This window comes from Camelus dromedarius, chromosome 9 (genome assembly GCF_036321535.1).
Source record: "Camelus dromedarius isolate mCamDro1 chromosome 9, mCamDro1.pat, whole genome shotgun sequence".
Classification (NCBI taxonomy): Eukaryota; Metazoa; Chordata; class Mammalia; order Artiodactyla; family Camelidae; genus Camelus; species Camelus dromedarius.
Window position 1 is genome coordinate 6760948 of NC_087444.1, and position 20361 is coordinate 6781308.

Consider the following 20361-nt stretch of genomic DNA (forward strand, 5'->3'; position numbering starts at 1 on the left):
CTAAAATACCAAATTGGTGTGAGTTCCTTGACTATTTTCTCATTACTGCAGTCTGTTCCTGGTTTTGAACAATTGTACATTGTACTTTATAAATGTTAGTGCCAGATAAGGTTTATTTTTACATCCATCACAATAGCCTTAACAATCACCACCTCCAATTTTCTCACCTTTCCCCTTCCCCAAATTTGTGTGTGTGTGAAAGGTGATGTCTGCAACAGAAGTTCATTACAAATCAGCTGAATTTACACATATAATTACGAATGTTAAGAGACATAGTATTGTATCATCATAGCTCTTTGAATTTACTTTTCTTCTTTTTTTTTAATACCAGTAGGTCTTGTAGGAGACGCTTACATTGTGTCTGACACTTCTGATGTTATGGTGTCAATGGAAGTATGTGTGAAAACCATTACCTTGTCAATTCCGTGGTGTCAATGGCAACCTGATGTCAATGAAAATGTATAAGGTTCTTCCATTATCATTGTAACAGCTTCTCTAGTCTTTTCAATATATCAAAAGACACTAGTCTGTAAGAAAGACTAACTACCTGAAATTGCAGCCTGCATCTCTTGAAATTAAAGCTGCGGTATTGCATTATGATTTCTCTTCACAGCTCGCGATAGCAAAAATATATAGAATCACAAGTAAATAAAATAATAAGTGGTTATTTTTGTAGCTGAGAATGTAAAATGACTTAAGTGTTGTGAATTTTTAGAATTCAATTGGCTGGTGCGCATAACAGGGAAAATTTCTGTTTATAAGTGGAAATAATGAAGAGAACTTCAGCTGAAAATACACTATGAAACCCTCACAAAAGCAGGAAGGTCACTGGAAGCAATTACTTTACCTAAAATTATGCCCATCAAAAGCAGCAGTGTCCCTGTTGTGATATTGAACTGTTTCCTGTAGTGGCTTCCTAGGACGAGAGTAATCATGGTATATCACTAATCTTAGGTAAATAACACTTAGGTTCTTGTGTAATAAAATAAGTATGGATTGCATTGTGCTTTCACACCATTCGTGTTTCTCTCCCACATGTACAGTGTGGTTTAACAAGGCCCATTCAATTTTTTATGACTCTTTAACATAAATTTTGCCCCAATTTCCTTTGGCAGATGTTGAGTACTTACAAAAGCATCTGACTGGGTGCTTTGCCAGGCAAAACACACACACACACTCTCTCTCATACTCACCCACTCACACTCAAATAGTGGCATCATTTGCTTTAGGTACTAATTATTAGAGATGATAGCATTTGTGAACTCACTTATAAAATATTAGGAATACGATTATTTTCAGAAGTTTTCCTATTAGATTTTTGGCATATGGGATTTTTAGAATAAGAAAGAATTTGTAAAATTTTGGAATATATATATATATATATATATTTATGTATATATACATATACATGTGTGTGTGTATCCCTACCTTTAAGAACCTGACATTGTAAAGGGGAACAAAAGTCTATAGGCAGATTATTATTTTAAGAGATGCTTTTTATTATTACTTTTTTTAAATTTTGCATCCTGAAGTCTTGGGTGACTTCACAAGAAAGGTATGTCACTTGTGCTGTCTTAAAATAAATATAGGGTTTTCAAAGTAAAGAATGAATGGATTGCTTTTGCTGGCTGAACAAATGAATTAATACATAATACAAATGTCACTGACATGTGTAAATGATGTATATTTGTATGTATGTATATAATCAGGTAACCATGTTATGATTTGATTCATAGCCATAAAGCATACATCTCATTTTAAATTTGGGGTCAAAATATGTTATGCCTATATTACCTGGATCTAAATTTAACATTTTCCCTTAATCCTTTGCTGATTGTTTTTTGAGGGCATTTCAGTGTTTACAAAAAGGAAGACTGTAATTAAAGCTTTCAGACTTTCAATGAATTTATTTGTTACTTGTAGCAGTTCTGATGAAAATCTGAGAAGAAAGTTTAAACCAATCGGATCAGATATGTTTTTTTAAAATTATATATAGATTTTAATGAATGGTATATATTCTGTGATTTCCTCTTTGCAGAATAATCATGAGTTGGGAACATTTTGAAGCAGATTCCTCTGTGTGTGTGTGTGTGTGTGTATGTGTGTGTGTGTGTAAGTGTGTAAGGATATTGAAGATTATGGAAACTTTTTTGAAATTGGTATTTTCTAGCTATTAAAAAGAATCATCATGCTTAATAGCCCCATTCAAAAATGGAATCCCTGTAGATTAATTCTGATGGATATATAACGTACATTTTAATTTGCATCCATACACAGGACTGGAGGTGGGAAGACAGGGACCAAGAATAAAAGAGGAGAGAAAGAGAGGATGAAAATATGTGTTTTTTTCTTTCTTTTTTCTTTCTTTCTTTCATCCATCTTCATCATCATCGTCTATCTAAGTTGTGCGATATAAATATCTTATGCATCTTATACGGATATAGAGATCTTCAGATCTATCTGTCTAAAGATAGAGGGAGAAATTGGAAAACCAATTAATAGAATGGAGAGAGGAGAACAAGGAACTGTTGTTACTTGGAGAAAATAAAATTGAATATTAGGCTGAAAAGCTTTGCTCTCAACTATGGGAGCTGGCATGTCTCCAGCTGGAGAAGACTCTTTTAGGAGACACGCTCTCACCACAGTGCTCTGTTTTCCCGTTTGTGAGAGCGGAAAGAGAAGGCACCACCATGGAAGACGTTCTCCGAACTTATTTAACAATTTTCTACTTCTGAGCCGGGTACATCCTCACGCAGCTTGAGTCCCATGCCAGCAGCATATCTTCGTGCCCCAAATCAAAGGTGTTGCAGGAAATTCAAGTGGTATTTTCATTTTAAAGACAATAGTGACATTGAAATGAAACCAAAGCTGTTCACCTCAAAATGTGAATCAAACTGTACCGGGGGGTGGTAGTGAAAAATACCCCCAAAGCCTGGCTTGGGAAGGGAGATTGACATTCTTGGCCTCGCATGAGCAGTTTGGGTAAAGCTGGGTGCCCTTTCTTGTATTAACTCATCGTATCTTTCCTAATATTTCTGTTGTATTATTGTCAAAAGGCAGAGGTGCTGAGAGACAACACATTCCAAAATGAAAGTTGGCTTCCTCAGCTAAGTAAGGCAAATGTTATCCCTGAGGTCAAAGACTGTCTGAATCAATAGCGCACTATTCTATATAGTTGAATTTAAATGGTGAGTCAGTTTACGTAATCCAAATTCATGTCAGCTGCAAAAGAACTCTTTAAAAATACCTCGCTGTTGTGCATTTCTTAAAACTGCAAATTACTAGAGACCATTCTATGAACGCATCAGTATATCTTGATGCACTAGTGATTAGGGGGTCTTCATATTTAGCTGCTTACCAAATACTTTTTGATACACAAGTATTTATTTTCAAGCACCATGTAGAAAATGTTAACTAGAGTTGCTGTATCCACAGAAATTTTAAGCCACTTATTTTGTTTCCAATTAACAAATTTATTTCAAAGGCGGTGAAAGCTGATTAAAATATCTGCCACACAGCCACTCTATAACGCAAAATAATTTATCTCAAATGAAATTCAGAATTTTAAAGTAGACTCTTTTGCCAAGCTTGTAACAGTTAATAACACCTTGATCTCTTTTTTTCTTTTTAAAAATATTTTCTTAAACTTTGACATATTCAGCACACTAAATCCTAACTTAAAAATAACTCTGTGTAGTATTGAGTAATTCCATTGAACTGAGTCTATCTCACCACTATTTCCCAGCGTTTATCAAGAACTGTAGTATGTCAGGGACTATTTTATGTTATTTTATTTAGGCTTCACAAAAATCCTGTGAAGTAGATGTTATTATCGCCATTCTATGGACGAGAAGACTGACATGAGATTGAGTAACTTGTCCTAAAATTTGCTAGGCTATCAAGAGCTATAATTGGACTTCACACCCAGTTCTGTATAATTACACAGCCAGTGTGCGTTCAACCATGCCATTCTTTTTTGGAATTAGAAAAAATGTAAAATCGAAGAAACGTTCCTTAAAGTATTTTTGTGTTTTGTATCAGCCTGGTTGATGCTGGGTTGAATTATGGGTTTTTTTTTACTTTTTACTGTAAGCAGTGGGGTAAAAATGTGGGAATCTAGGAGAAGTGGAGAAGAGAGGTAAAGAAGCTGGTCAGTTAATGGCATCCGTGGGTTGCGTTCAGGAGCAGAGATGATCCTCTTGGTCTTCGTTACTTGAAGTATGGTCCAGGACCCAATAGCTTGTTCGAAATGCAGACTCTCATCCCAACTCCAGACCTGCCCAGTTAGAATCTGAACTTTAACCAGATCACCAGGTGACTCGAGGGCATCTTACATGTCCAGAAGCACTGGTCAGGTGACTGACTTCAGCGAACATAGGCTGAGTTGCTATTTTCGCTCGCTTTGCAGAGGTGGAGTTGACCCGCAATGCTGTCTGTAAACCTGAAGTTCTGTACTCTAATGAAGATGGCGGCTGCTCAGGAGGGGTTGCCATGGGATTTAGAAAGGCTAAGGCCCCAGCAATCTGTCCAGCCAGACTCAGAGGAAATCACATCGAAACAGTAGAGACTTGGCAAGCAGCCAGCATTATCACACTAGCTTCTTTTTCTTTCTTTTTCTCTTTTTGTCCAGACCTGTGTCTAATGCCCATGTATGCCTTCACTACAGCTCCAGTCTGGGCATGAGCGGAACACGATTGGATGATGTCAAAAGAGCAAATGCTGAAAGATAAATAACTGGTGAGGGAAATTTTTTAAAAAACAAAGATTCTTGGTGAAGTACTGAATAAGTGTTGAGAGGAAGAGAGAGAGAGAAACACTCATGATTCAGGGGTGAAAATTTAAGGAAGTTACCTTCCTCTCTCAGAGTTAGTATCTGTTTGGAATCCAGATTTAATACCTACTTAGTCTCTCGAGCCGTGGGGTTATTTTTTATCTGAGCACATAATTTTCATACCATCAAGAGAAAAAAAGCTTGTCTAGATGTAAACCTTTACTAGTAGAAGATTTCAAATGCATTAATAACTTTTATTGAATTAAAAGGGTGTGACATTAAATTATAACCTTAACTGTCATAATAATATGGCATAATAGCATAATTATGATTAAATTATTATCACTATTATATCTGTCACAGATAAATCTTCTAGATAGATTAAAAAAAAAAAAACCTAACTTGTTCATTATTTTACATTCCCAGCAAGTGTCCTATAGTCAAGTCACAAATGTCCTTGAGAGCTGGATTTTTTGTTAGAAATTCAGTGACATGGAAGTATGTGAAAACCCACAGATGGCAAAATTTCTACTGAATATGCATTTGATGTGATTATGTGTCTCATATACTCCAGCCACAAATATTTTGCACTTATGAACTATGCCATAGTTAAACTTGTTTTGGATAGTATGTGAATGATGATGAACTGGGTTGAAAACTTTGAAGCTTAGTGAAGCCTTGCCCTTTTCACTCTGTGAACATAGTTACCCCACTGCCCCTTGAAGCACACTGCTCCAGGTGAGGTGCCGTCTCTTTTCCTTTTTATGTTTAAAGAATACAAGTTATGATCAAATACATACCAAAGTTTTCATTAATGATTTAAAAAGGGAAAGAAAAGAAAGCTTCCATTTAGATAGAATATCCACAGAGCAAAACTTACTTTTGTATGTACTACCTTTCATGTAATCTGTGTAATAATTTTTTGAACTGTATATTATTCTTATAACTTACAGATGAGGACGTCAGACTTAGAGTGGTTAAATGCTTTGCTCAAGGTCACATAGCTAGTAAGTGGGAGAGCTAGTTAGGTAAGACTTCACCTAAGTCTTGGATGGTTAGTCTTTTTTTGATTGATTCATTTATTCATAAAATACATGTTGAACACCTATTATGTTCCAAGTATTACCACTACATTCTGATGTACAATGATAAGCAAAGAGAGGCAGTATTTGTCATTTCTTAAAGGTTGTAGTCTAATGGCGAGGGAGGGAGGGATGTGGGGGCAGGCAGTCAGTTAAATGTGAAAAACTGAGCAAGTGCTTTAGAGGAGAACTCAAGCCAGACGATCTTAATGTACTGGGAGTCATCAATATCTACCCCTGAACAAAGCCATTGAGCTGGGGTTTGAAGGAAAAGAAAGGAGATAACTTCCTGCAACAGCTTTGCGTGTAAAAGGGATGTGGGAACTGGGGTGGGGCGGTGTTTTGAAACAAAGGGAGCAGCATGTATTAAAACCCCAGTGTGGCAGGGAGTTTGACATTTTCAAAGAGAAGTAAAACATGGTCAGCATGGCTGAAGCATAAAAGGTGGGAGGAGTGGAGTGGTAAGAGTTGGAAGGGGGCAGGAACCTGACTGCATGGCCTTCAGGAAAGACCCTGTGAAAGATTTGAAAGCATCTGCAGAACTCTATAATGGGTTTTAGGAGTTGGGTGAAAATGAGAAGACTTGCATTTTGAAAACTCACTGGAGGTGACATGTGGCCAGTGGATTGAAAGGTAGATAGGCAGTGGTGGAAATCAAAAGAAAAATGAGATTTTTAGACAGAGCTGGATTGTTGACTTCTAAATACCCACAGATCTTTATTTTTTTTTTAATTCTACTGCTATGTTTATAAATAATACTCATATCCTACTAGTGCTGGATTTATCCATTTCAGGCATTGACTTCCTGCTATGTTTTCTGAACATTTTAAACTCCCCATTTTATTTCCCACTATTTGCCTATTTTAATAATATTATAATGTTAGTTAAGTCAGTGGGTGCATTATTACATTATTATGTTGTAAACATTATGTCCTGATTGTAATGCATTATGATTTTATTTTTTTGTTTTTTTTTTTAATTTTCCTGGGATCAATAATTGTTTTCACTTGCTTAGATTTCTATAGATCTACTTTTAGAGTTTGCTAAATGTTTCAATGTATATCTTTACTTTTTTTTCAAATTCACAAGTACATCAAATGATCCATTAGTTCCATTTTTTCCCAGAAACCTCCGTTTGGCTTGCCTCTACCCCCTCTTCCCACCTGTATTGGTTGTTCTGCAGGCCAGCTGTTCAGCTGTTGACCTGGAGTCTTCCTTTACTGTTGTCATAGAATTCCTTATTCTGCCCTCCTCTGAAAAATGCCATGCCATTCTGACTTCTTTATATCTCATGTTCTAATTCTCTTCCTGTCCTTGGAACCTTTTAGTAACTTACCTGATTTCTGGTATTATGAAACTCTAGAATTATGGAACTATGTGTTAAAAAATACTACTGTATATTGCTTTTTACAAATTGTGGATGCTTCCAATGTTTTATAAATTGTGGATGCTTTCGATGTGTAGGTTCAAACTTTCCTAATATTATTTTTTAATAACTCCTTCCTCTGTTCCCTCTTATCTCTGCTGTGAGCCTCCTGTTAGTTGGATGTTAACCTCGACAGCAAGCCTGCATTGTTCTTATTGAAAACTCCTTTTCTTGTTTTCTCACTTCTATTTTCAATTTGTCTTAATTTTTGTTCTTTCTGCAAGATTTTTTTTTCAGTCCCACCTTTGTATTAATTGCTTATTACCATGTTCTTGATTTCAAGTATGTTTTTCTTTTTCTCCTATTTTTTTGATTTATTCATGTTGCTATTTTATTAGGATACAATATCTCCTTATCTCTTTGTCTCAGAGAAAGTAAGTTGTCTAAGAGAAAATAAAGGTTTAATTAAAGTATATTTTTTCCTTCCCACTTTTTTTGAAGTTTTAATTTTTTTTATTGAAGTATAGTTGATTTACCATGTTTCTGGTGTACAGCAAAGTGATTCAGTTACATATGTGTTCTTTTTCAGATTCTTATCCATTATAGGTTTTTGCAAGGTATTGAATATAGTTCCCTGTGCTATACCCCTTCCCATTTTTTATTATTTTTATCTCTATATTTCATGTAAGATGCTTTCCTCAAATATCTTCTGATCTATGGACATACAGTCACATTTCAATGGTGGCATCTGTGATTCAGATCAACCCTCACACTGAGAACAACTGTAAGGGAGGACATTTCAAAATAATAAAAATTTCAACTGCAAGGAATTAGAGTAATTCTGAACTTACATTCACATCATTATATTACCTCAAAGACCATAAAAGAAAAATTAAAATACTCACTAGGAAAGTAGATTGAGCCCAAATCATAGTGATTAAAATTGTTCAGCTCTTTCAGTAATTGATAGAAAAGGTAGAAAAAATTGGAAATATTGATTTCAGACAATTACAGATTTTTTAGAAGTACAGTTGACCCTTGAACAATGTGGGGATTAGGGGTGCCAACCCCTGCACCGTTGAAAATCTGCGTACTGCTATCTTGCCTCAAAAACAAAGGAATTGATAAATGATCCATCCAAAGGCAGGAAACTGAAACAGTTTGGATAGAATCAGGACTTAAACCCTAGTTCTTTTGATTCCATATATGATGGTCTGTAATTGAACACAAACTTCCCCCAACACTTAGCTTATTTAAATATCTATTAAGTGAAAATAGAGGTACTATATGTATTGAAAAAACCCACATATAAGTAAACCCATGCAATTCAAACCTGTGTTGCTGAAGGGTCAACTATGTATAGAATAGGATTCTAATTCATGATTAAAAGTGGACTCTCTACATGTCATCATTAAAATAACATGAACAAATTTTATATAGACTGGATATAAATGATATATGTGTGTATATAATTATACTATATATGTGTGTATATAACTATAATCAACAGGTGCAAAATACTTCTTTTCAGGTACACATAGAGTAACTATAGAAACTAACAACATGCTGAGCCATAATTGTAGTTTCAACAAAATTGAAATCATATACAGATTATATAATCTTAGCATAATGAAATTAAGCTAGAAATAAATAATAGGAAAATAAGAAAAATCCCTATTATTAAGAGATTAACAAGTGAAAAAATAAAATTAGTTTGAGCTGAATAATAATGAAAATTCTAAATATAAAAACTTAACGAATTCACTTAAATTCATGCTTAAATAAATGTGTACAGCCTTAACTTCATAAGATAGCAAAGAAGAAAGAGTAAAACAAATGTGGTAAGCATCAAGTTCAAGAAGTTGGCAAAGGAGCAGCAAATCAGACATGAAGAAAATTTTAAACAGAAAAAATAAAGGATAGGGATTACCAAAATAGAAACTAATATACAATAGAATGTTAATAATCCTAAAAGTTTGCTAGTTTTTTTTTAATTTTTAAAATTAAAGAAACCAAAATTAATAAATCCTTCCAAGACTGATGAAGAAAAAGTTGAGAGAGGGCACAAAAGTCACTATCAGGAATGACACTAAATACCATACAGGCACTAAAAAGATCATTAGAGGGTATTATGAACCAGTTTATAACAATAAATATAAAATATTAAATAAAGTGGATAGATATCTTCTTCTGGTCAAAAGTCCAGTATTTATTCTCTTACCTAAAACAAGTGGGAAATCATACAAAATTAAACAAAAGTTTGCAGACACTGGAAAACAGGCCATGCCAGACTGTGTTCCCTGAGAGAAGGGAAATGCATGAACTGGTCCCTATTCAAGCCCCAGATTACTTCACACAAGCAGTTTCCAGGTTGCTGTGCAAGGAGAGGGAGTTGAAATACATCACTGAGTTGAAATGGCAGGAATTGAATTTGGGGAGGTCGAAGTGGCTAGAATTTGTGAGGCTGAGTACAGTGAGTAGGAATCTGCAGAGAGAGAGGGGGAGAGAGAGAGAGAGAGGAAGGGAGGGAGGGAAATGCAGAGGGGTTCTCTCAAGTCTTTGCTGAGTACTGATTGTACGTGTTTGAGAAGACACTGTCCCAGGCTGGGGAAAGATCTGCCAGCCTGGAGGAGGGACAATGATATTGTGAGCTCATTTTAGAATGAGACTGTTTCATGTTCCCACTGACCAAAGTGAAAAGAGCTCATAAACATAGCTACATAGAGATTTAGGTAAATATTCAGAAGGGTATTGCCTTAAGAATGGGCCTAAACTAGTCTTAAACAACCAGCTTCTCTGAACTTTAAAGACTCCAACTGATTTTAAGTAACTGAATTCTGGGAATAAATCTGATATTAATTAAAGAAATACAATAAAATCCAGGAACTAAAAAGGTAAAATTGGCAATGTTTGGGATCCAACACAAAATTACTAGGCATGCAGAGAAGCCATAAAATATGACCCGTAACCAACAGAAGAAACGATTAATATAAAGAGACCTAGAAATTGCAACTATGATTATGTATTTATAATACATACACTGTAATTATACCCCATTGTTCAAGAGGTAGAGAAAAATATGATGAATGACGTGGTGAGAAACGCAAGATTTTAAAAAGACTTAAACACATAGACTTTAAAAATGCACAAGGTGGAACAAAGCTTATTAGGCACTGAAGGAGAAAAGACCAATAAATACGGAGACATACACAAAAGAACAAATGGCACCACAAATTGTCAATATAAAATGCATTTTTTTTCATTTAAAATGCCTTTTAAGCAACTGTTTAGACAAAAATAACAACAGTATTTTCAGGCTTAGAGCATAAATAGAAGTAAAATGCATGATGAACTCACAAAGGGAAGAGGTAGGGACATGGAACCATGCAGCAAGGTTTTCATGCTGTATTTGAAAATCTGTATCATTTGAAGATAAACTGTGATTAGTTAAAAATGCACTTTGTGAACCTTACAGGTACCACAAAATTTTTTTAAAGTTATAGGAAAAAAAGATAATACTGAAGGTAAATTGAAATTATTTTAAAAATATAGGAAAAGGACTATAAAAATAAAATTAACAAAAAGCACAGGGGACAAATAGAAAACAAATAATATGACAGATTTGAGCACATGGCAGAATTTGTCAATTTGGATAAAAAATCTATTTTCTCATGTTCATTTCTTTGTACAAAAGCCCCACTGTCCATAGAAAAACATGGATAGGTTAAAAATAAAAGGATGGAAGAAGGAATACCCTGACATACTAATCACAAAAGCTGGAATGACTGTGTTAATATCAGAGAAGGAATACTTCAGAAAAAAGAATATTATGAGAAAATTCATATTGATGAAGAGGTGAATTCACCAAGAGGATATAAAAGTACTAAATGTGAATTCACATAATAACAAGAGTTTTGGAATACACAAAGCAAAAACTGATCAAACTGAAAGAAAAAATAAATAAACAATTATAATTTCAAGAAATTTCAGCACTCCTCTTTCAATAACTAATAAACATGTAGATGGAAAATCAATAAATAGAATACTTCAGCACTATTAACCAACTTGACCTCACTGACTTTATAGGGCTTCCCTCCCTTCCAGCTACAGCAGAATACACACTCAAGTGCACGGAGAGCATTTAACAAGACAGAACACAAATTGGATCCCCAAAAAAGTCTTAATGGTATTAAGAGGGTTAAAATCATGCAAAATTATATTTTCAGACCATAGCAGAATTAGAATAGAAATGAGTAACAGAAAAATATCTGCAAGGTCTCAATATTTATAAATTAAGCAATATATTCTCAAATAACCCAAAAGCCAAGGGAAAAAGTCACATAGGAAGTTAGAAAATATTTTGAATTCAATGTAAGTATAAAGATAACATCAAATTTTTTGTAAGGTTGTTAAAGCTGTGCTAAAGAGAATGTTATAGAATTATATTTTTCTATTAGAAAATAGAAAGGTCTTAAATAAAGAGCTTAGATTCCACCTTAAGAAATTAGAAAAACAGCACCTGAAACTCAAAGTAAATAGTGAAATGGACTTCTTCTTCTGTCAGTTTTGAAAGGTTATGAAAATATGTGATAGAATTCACTAGTGAAGCCACCTTTGCCTTTTCCTGGAGAAGAGAAAAAGAATGAACATCTTCTAACTCAGTCTTCCTCTAACTCAATCTACAAGGCAAGTTTAACCTTGACCTTAAACCTGACACATTAAATTAAGGTAAAATACAGTCTAATCTCACTCAAATGTAGATGCAAAATAGCAAACACACTTACCAAAATAAATACCCAGCAATGGGTGTATTTGATAATACACAAGCAATCTGAATTTTCCAGGAAAGAAAAGTTGTCTTAACACTTAAATATCAATATATGTAATAAACCGTATTAACAGAATAATGGAGAAAGTTTTATGATTGCCTGGTGCAAAAAAGAGATTTTCATAAAATTAGTGCCCATTTATGCTCAAAGAATACAACTGGAAAACGAAGATTAGAAGAAATATTTCTTAATCTGATAAATACAAGAAATAAGTTACAACTAGCCATCATTATGGAAAAGTACTGAAATCTTTCCAACTGAGATCATGAAGGTACATAAAGATGTCAACTTTTACAACTATTATTCAACATTTTAACAGTGCTATCTTGTGCAGGAAGGTAAGGGGAAAAAACATAAAAGTATTTGGATTTTGAAGGAAAAAATGAAATGGTTATTTGTTGATGACATGATTATATACATAGAAAACCTAAAAGGGTTACAGATAAATTATTAGCATTAATAAATGAGCTTATTAGCAAGATTTCTGAATACAGATTCAAAATCTCACAATTAATTATATTTCTCTCTACACTAAGAATAAGCAATTATAAAATGAAATATGAAATATGAAAATGATAACATTTAGAATACACCAAATATTCAATACCTAAGATAATTCTGAGGGAAAGACAAAATAACTCTGTGGAGATGACTATAAAATATTATTGAGAGAAATTAAAGAAAGTCTAAATTAAAAAAAAGATATGCTTTGTTCATGGATAGGAATATTCGATATTGAAGCAATTGTAGTTATTTACCGTATTGATCAATAAATTCAATGCAATCTCAAAAATATCCCATTTAATATCTATTAAATAGAAAATAAGTTAATTTTAAAATTTATATGGAAATGCAAATGGCTAAGATATTCTTTAATAAGAATAGCAAGATAAAAGGATTTACTCTAAAATTTAATAAATCTATGGTAATTAAAACAATGTGGTACTACCTCAAGAATGTAAAATAGATCGATGGACATAATTTTGGAGATTAAAAATATTCTCGCACCATATTAAACTTTTGATTTATAAAAAAAAGCTAGCTCTTCGGAGCATTGTTGAAAAGGAAGGTCTTTTTAAGAAACAGGGCCAATTGGATATCCATATGTTATGAAGAGAAACTTAGCCCTTTCATTGTAGCACACATAAAAATTATGTCCCGATGGGCTGTAGATCTAACTACAAATAGTAGAATAATAAAGACACCGGGTTGTGTTAATCTTGTAGAGTCCCTTAGTGGAACTTCACTTTAATATAATTGTATTTATTTACAATGCTATGTATTTTTTTTACTTGAAAATTATTCTGAATGGCACTCATAGTCTTCTCCAGACTCCCAAAGGAATCCATGGAACAGCAAAGTTTAGCAATTCCTTTAAGTCAATTAAGAATATGTTCATGATATTGTATGTAGGGAATAATTTTTTAAATAGGACATAAAAAGCAGAAACCATGAAATAAAAACTAACTAATGGATTATATTAAAATTTAGAAACTTCCTCATCAAAAGGCTCCATTAAGAGAGTGAACATGCCAGGCACAGAGTGGCATATATAACTAACTGCAAGAACATAGGATGTATAACATATTCCTTTAAATCAGTAAGAAGAAGACAACAGAACAGAAAAATGGTCAATAATTTGAACTTGCATTTTACACAAATCCAAATTCCTTAATAATCAAGGAAGTGCAAATTAAAACAAAAATGAGGCACCACCACATACACATATGAGTCTAAAAGAAAAGTACTCATGGAGTATGAAAAAAATAACAATCTTTATCAAAGGTATTTTAATGGGCTCCAATTCATCACTGATTGAGATAAGTACTTATAACATTAGAATTTTTAAACAAGTAGAAAAAAGGTAATTCTAAAACAGGCTTTTTCTAAAAAATATATTTTATTTGTTTTTCCGTATAAATACATACATAAATGCTTTTTTTGATGGTGTATAGTTTTCAGTTTTATCAGAGTATTTTAATTAATCTGAATTGTCTAAGATATTTATGTCATTCATTCACTCATTTCTTCATTCATTCATTTATTGAAAGATATCTCCTTGACATAGAAAGAGATCTTAGTAATTGGAAAAGTTTGAGAATAGCCACTGTCTCTTACATATGTATGCAGCAATTGTGAGACAGGTCAATTTTAGGAATTTTAAAAATACGAAAGCAAACAATGGCATAAAATGGAAAGAACTATTATATTTGAAAAAAGGAGATCTACAAGAGATGCAGGATTTACGCAGGAAAATTGTGGAAACTATCTACAGGGATGCACTTGCCCCTTACCGTGGTGTGGTGGGCAGCTGGGAAGCAGGAGCCTTGGCAGTGAAGGAAGTCTGGCCTTTTCCTCCTTTACTTTTTCACATACACTTGAGAATTGTCAGCAGCATCTCTGCAAGTGGTCTGCTAGTCCATTCCAAGTTAAAAGCACAAAATAAAGGAACACTACCCATTTGAAGACCTGTAACATGATCGAAAGTGTTCATCTTCCTGTGTGGTCTACCTCCTTTCCATCTCTCTGGACCCCTAGAAATAACTACCCTCCTGAATTTACTCCTTTGTCTTTAAAAAAAAAATAAAGTTATCACACATATGTTGTTTCCTTAAACAACATTGTTAAGATTATCTTCCTTTTGAGTTGTATGAAAATGATCTGAAGTGGTATCATGTTGTGCGTAGTCTTCTGTGTCTTGTTTTTTTAATATAAATATTTTTCTGAGATTCACCCATGGCGTCATAGGTAGTCGTAGTTCATTAACGTGTGTTGCATTGTGTGCATATGTAATAATTTACCCCTTCTGCTCTTGACAAACGAGTTGTTTCTGTTTTTTTCAGACAGTATACACTACTTCTGTGAACACATTTATACACGTATCCTGATGAACATGTAGGAGTTTCACTAAGGCATGTACCTATGGCTGTGTCAGGTGTGGCCAAAAGTTAAATGAGCTGTCAGTCCCAGCAAATCTGTGGGCAGGAAGGAGGTCCACAAAATATAAAGATAGGACTGTTTGGTGAAATTTTCAAGGACAGAATGAATATTTTACATTTTCCTACAGATACAAGAGCACAGTGACACCTGAAAGGGCATGGAGCTAATAGTACGGGTTACACTACTGTGGGAAATAGAATGACAGTTTCTCAAAAAGTTAAACGTAGAATTCCACACAACCTAGCAATTCTGCTATTGGATATGTACCCTAAAGCACTGAACGCAGGGACTCAAACAAATCTTTTTTACACCAATGTTTATAGCAGCATTATTCACAAAAGCCAAAAGATGGAAACAACTGAAATAGCCATCAGTGCATAAATAGATAAACAAAACCTAGTGTCTACAAACAATGGAATATTATTCAACCTTAAACGAGCAGGGAAACTCTGACACATTCTTTGACACAGATGAACCTTGAAGACATTATGCTAAGTGAAACAAGCCAGACAGAAAAGGACAAATACTGCATGATTCCTCTTATATGAGGTAATTGGAGTAGTGAAATTCATAGTCAGAGGGTAGAATGGTGGGTGCCAGGTGCTGAGGGTCGGCAAAATGGGAAGGTATTGTTTAGTGGGTATAGAACTCCCGTTTGGAAAGATGAAAAAGTTCTAGAGATGGTTGATGGTAATGGTAGCACAACAATTATTATTCACCATTATTTGAACACCATTGGGTATGAGAGTACAGTTTGTAAGAAAGTGTAACCAAATATATATATTCTCACTACACACCAGAGTTCATTATAAGAAACTACAAATGGAATAGACAATAATGTTTCTAGTTACATTTGCATTTTCCATGTGCTTGTTTGCACACACATATAACCAACTGTAAAACAACCTGAAGATCAATTTAGTGGGGAAAAAAAGTCAAATTTATTCTAACTTATTACTTATTAACTTGGCATACCTAAGATGATAGTGCCATCACTAAAAATACCTATTTTTTTTCTATTTTAGGGAATACAACTTCAGTCAAAGAGAATAGAACCTACTCTTTCCTTTGTAAGTACCTGTTTGTGTATTGCAGAGTTTAGTATCACAAAGGCCAGAAACTCTTTTCCTTATGTCTTCACTGAGCACTCTTATTTTGAATTAGGCATCCTTACCCTAAGCATTCATTTTTACAATTGAATATAATTTGGGGTGCTTTTGTCAACAGCTCACCACTCTCTGCATTTCGTTAGGTAATTTCTTTGTCATCGGTTGTGTCTGTAACACTTCCCAGTCAGCCTCATCGATGAATTCCATTAAGAACTTGTTTACTCCCCTTTTCAAGGCATTAATAAAGTTGTTAAATAAAACCAAGCCAAACAAGGAACTCCTTGGCAGCCTATGAGACACAAAACCTGAACTGAAAATAGAAATGTTTATCATTTCACTGCTCACAGACTTTCATCCAATATTCAATCTATTTGATGGTACCTTTATGTAAGGCAATTGGAATTAATTTTGTCAGTTGCATTTCACGATGTTTTAAACTCCCATCTCATTTAATGCAATAATTTTCTCAGATGGGCCTCTAGAAAGTTGCAGTGCAGGACGAGAGGGAATCATCTGCTTCAGAAAGGCTATCGTGTTCATATGTTAACCAAATAGGTTATAGGTCGGAAAAACTTTGAAGTAGAGACATCTTACACAAACATGACTTCCTCAGGCCAGCTATCACGATGAATAATTTGATGTAAAAATCAGGACATTAAAGAGGTAGGAATAGGGACAGGGGTAACATTTGAGGAAGAAGATCATTATTGTAAGGAGGTACTTTTAGATGGAAAGTGATTGGCTCTTGATTGGGACTGACCACCATTATTGTGATGGTGGAAAATTCCTAGGATCTGCACTGTCCAACAGAGGAAGCACCACAACCTGTGACTTGTGAGCACTGGACTTAGGACTGGTGCAACTGAAAAAATAAAGTTTTAGTTTTATTTAACTTTGAATTTAAATGATCACAAATGGCCAGGATCTACCGTGTTGGACAGCACGGTAGATCTAGAGTTACAAGGCAGCTACATTGGACGCTTAAGAGGAGAAAGCAGAAACCTTTTATTTAAGGATCACTCTGATTTAGACCTGAAAGTAAGGGCAGCCAGGTAAAGAGTTCTTTAGTTTTCTTGTAGCATGTTGCAACCTGAGTCACCAGATGGAATGAAAGCAAGCACTCATTTTTGTCCACGGTGCAATTAAGTGCAACTTCCTATGTATGAAACTCATCGGAAACTAGAACATGGTAAATGGAACAAAAGAGAGAGACTTCTCTTCAAGTAATATTTTTAAATATACTTACCTCAAGGGTTAATCACCATGTTTTGCAAGCACCTGCTAATATTTTAATAATATTTGAAAAAAATTTGCTCACTATGATCTCCTAGATTGTATTTATTCATTCACATTTATTGCAAAGTTGGTATTTGGTAGACATTAAATTAGCTGTTATTACTGCTTTTTCCTTTTAGTTTTATTGAGATATAATCAACAGCACTGTACAAGTTTAAGGTGTCCAGCATAATGATTTGACTTGCATACATCATGAACTGATTATCACAATAAGTTTAGTGAATATGCACTGTCTTACATAGATACAAAATTAAAGAAATAGAAAAAACTTTTTTGTGGTGAGAATTTTTAGGATTTATTCTCTTGACAACTTTCATATGTAACATACAGTAGTGTTAGTTATATTCATCATGTTATTACATTCCTAATACTTATTTATCTTGTAACTGGAAGATAATTTTAAGAAGTGTTTATTTTTTTATCATTTATCACTTATTTCTTAATAATTTAAAGTAGATTCTTGTTTTCTTTCTCTGCTCCAGTTCCTCTCTTGATCAGCATTCTCCTATGGTGCTTTCATACCATCTACAGCATCTCAAAAATAACAGGTTCTTTAGTTTTTTTATTTATTAATGGAGTGCAGTAGGTGTAAAATATGAGTTATGAAATATTTTGCACCTAACTAAAAAGTTTTATGGACAATTTTATGAAAAATCATTGCAATTCTGTTGGAGAATAAATCATTTTTCCATAAGGGGTAATCTCAGACCTAATATTCTCAGTGTTTTTATTTGTGGATAGGAGAATAGGACTTACAAGACATTGATTAAAGCGACAGTGAATAGTAAATTGGGCTTAGAGCTGATCGTTCTTTCTATGTAGACATTATGATTCTGTAAACATGTACGTGCAGACTTTTGCATGTTCGTAAGTTGTCTTTTCTTTTGGATAAATAGCTAAGAGTGGAATTTCTGGATCATATGGTAAGTGTATGTTTAAATTTTAAAGAAACTGCCAGATTGTTTCCAAAATGGTTGTATCATTTTTCATTCCCATGAGCAATGTATGAGAGTTCCAGTTGTTCTGCATCCTTGGTGATATGTGAGGTCGTCAGCTTTTTACTTTCCATTATAAATATATTGTGACACCTCACTGTGGATTTAACTTGTGACTAATGAAGTTGAGCGTCTTTCATGTGGTGACATGCCATCAGCATCTCTTTAGTGATGTGTCTGTTCAAATCTTTTGCCAACTTTTTAGTAGGATTGTTTGTTTTCTTATTACTAACTTATGAGCCCTTTATATATTATGGATACAAGTTATTTCCCAAATATGTGTTTTGAAAATATTTTCTCCTAGTCTGTGGTTTATTTTCTTACTAGTGTGTCTTGAAGCAGACATTTTAATTTTGAAGATGCCCAATTTATAAAATTTTTATGAGTTGTCATTTTTCTTCTATATAAAATATCTTTGCCTAATCCAAAATCACAAAGATTTTCTTTTGTGTTTTCTTTTTAAAGTTTTGTGTTTTACATCAAGGGCTATATTAAGATCTATATTAAGTTAATCTATATATATGATGTGAAGACCTAGGTTCTTTTAAAAAAAACTGTGTATTTAATTGTTTTCAGCACCATTTTTTGAAAAGGCTGTTCTGTATCCATTGAATTACTTTGGCAACTTTGTTCAAAAATCAAAGGCTCATGTAAGTATAGTTTTATTCCTGTGCTCTCCATTCTGTCCCATTCTTCTTTATGCCAGTACTTTACAGTTTTACAGTAAATCAAGAAATCTAGAAAAAAATCTATCTTTATTCTTTTTCAAAATCACTTCTGTTATTCTAGGTTGTTTATTTTTCCACCCAAGTTTTACAATCAGCTTGTTGATTTCTACCCAAAAGAAAAAGGTTGTTTGGGATTTTGATTGGGATTTTATTGAATCAACAGATCAGTTCAGAGAAAAATAAAATCTTAAGAATACTGAGTCTTCTGATCCATGAATATGGTATAGACCTCTGTTTTTCAGGTCTTTGATTTCTCCAGTCAATTTTTCATAATTTTAAGTATACAAATCTTGCACCTCTTTTGTCTGATTTATCCTGAGATTATCCCATTAAATACCTAGGTATTTAATATTTTTGATGCTTTTATAGTTATGGTATTTATATATAATCATACATAAAATGTATTATTTTATATCATACATTATAAATACATATAATGTAAATATTTATATGTTTTAATTTGTACTATATAACATCAATTATATAAATATAATAATAATATACATTATATATATATATATATATATATATATATATATATATATATATATAATGTATTTTTGGTATATTGACTTTTATCCAGTGACAGTTAGGAATGGTTTGTCTTCTTAATTAATTTATCAATTTATCATTATGTAACGTCCCTCTTTAGAATCAAGACTGGGGCTATTAGTTTGTTAGGGTAAACACACCCAGTAAAAAATGTGCTTTATCTGTTGAGGGATCACAGGCAGACATCTGAGAGCCCAGAAATGGGGGTCGTTGGACTTTGAAGGATGTCAGTTGACCCCATATTCTTCCCTGACACACTGGCAGTGACAAATTTTTGCAACAAGGGCGAAGGTCTCATCTTCTGTATCTACTTCTTGCTGAACAGGGGAGAGGACTTTAAGGCACTACTTAAATGAGGAGGGAGGGACAGTAATGGATACATGGCAGCACAGGGAATACAGTTGCAGGAAGACATTAGTTAATATCCAAAATATTGACTACCCATCCTGCTAGTAATTTCTAAGTATCAAACACTATCCTTTTCTCTTACAGAGATTTTTCATTTCATTTTTCAAAAAAGTCATTAAGCAATTTATATTATTTTAGAAACAGAATGAAGTAGCTCACCTAAGGGAGAAGTATGCCAACCTTTTCATTTTCCTAGATGACAACACTGCGATTTGGAGTTTGAGATTAATTTGAATAATTCGTTGCTTGTCAATGGCAGAACCAGGACTAGAACCTAAGACTCCA

At 33.6% G+C, this 20361-nt stretch overlaps 1 long non-coding RNA gene across 4 annotated transcripts in view; it reads left to right on the plus strand.

Moving 5' to 3' along the window:
* The window catches only part of LOC116154738 (uncharacterized), a 263959-nt gene that overhangs the window by 136672 nt on the left and 106926 nt on the right, over nt 1-20361 (plus strand). For 3 of the 4 annotated variants that reach the window (XR_010382196.1, XR_010382195.1, XR_010382194.1), the window contains one exon: nt 16014-16058. This is a non-coding gene — a long non-coding RNA (uncharacterized LOC116154738). Of the gene's footprint in view, nt 1-4010; nt 4738-16013; nt 16059-20361 lie in introns of those variants that run through there. The other variant, XR_010382197.1, reaches the window with a different exon arrangement.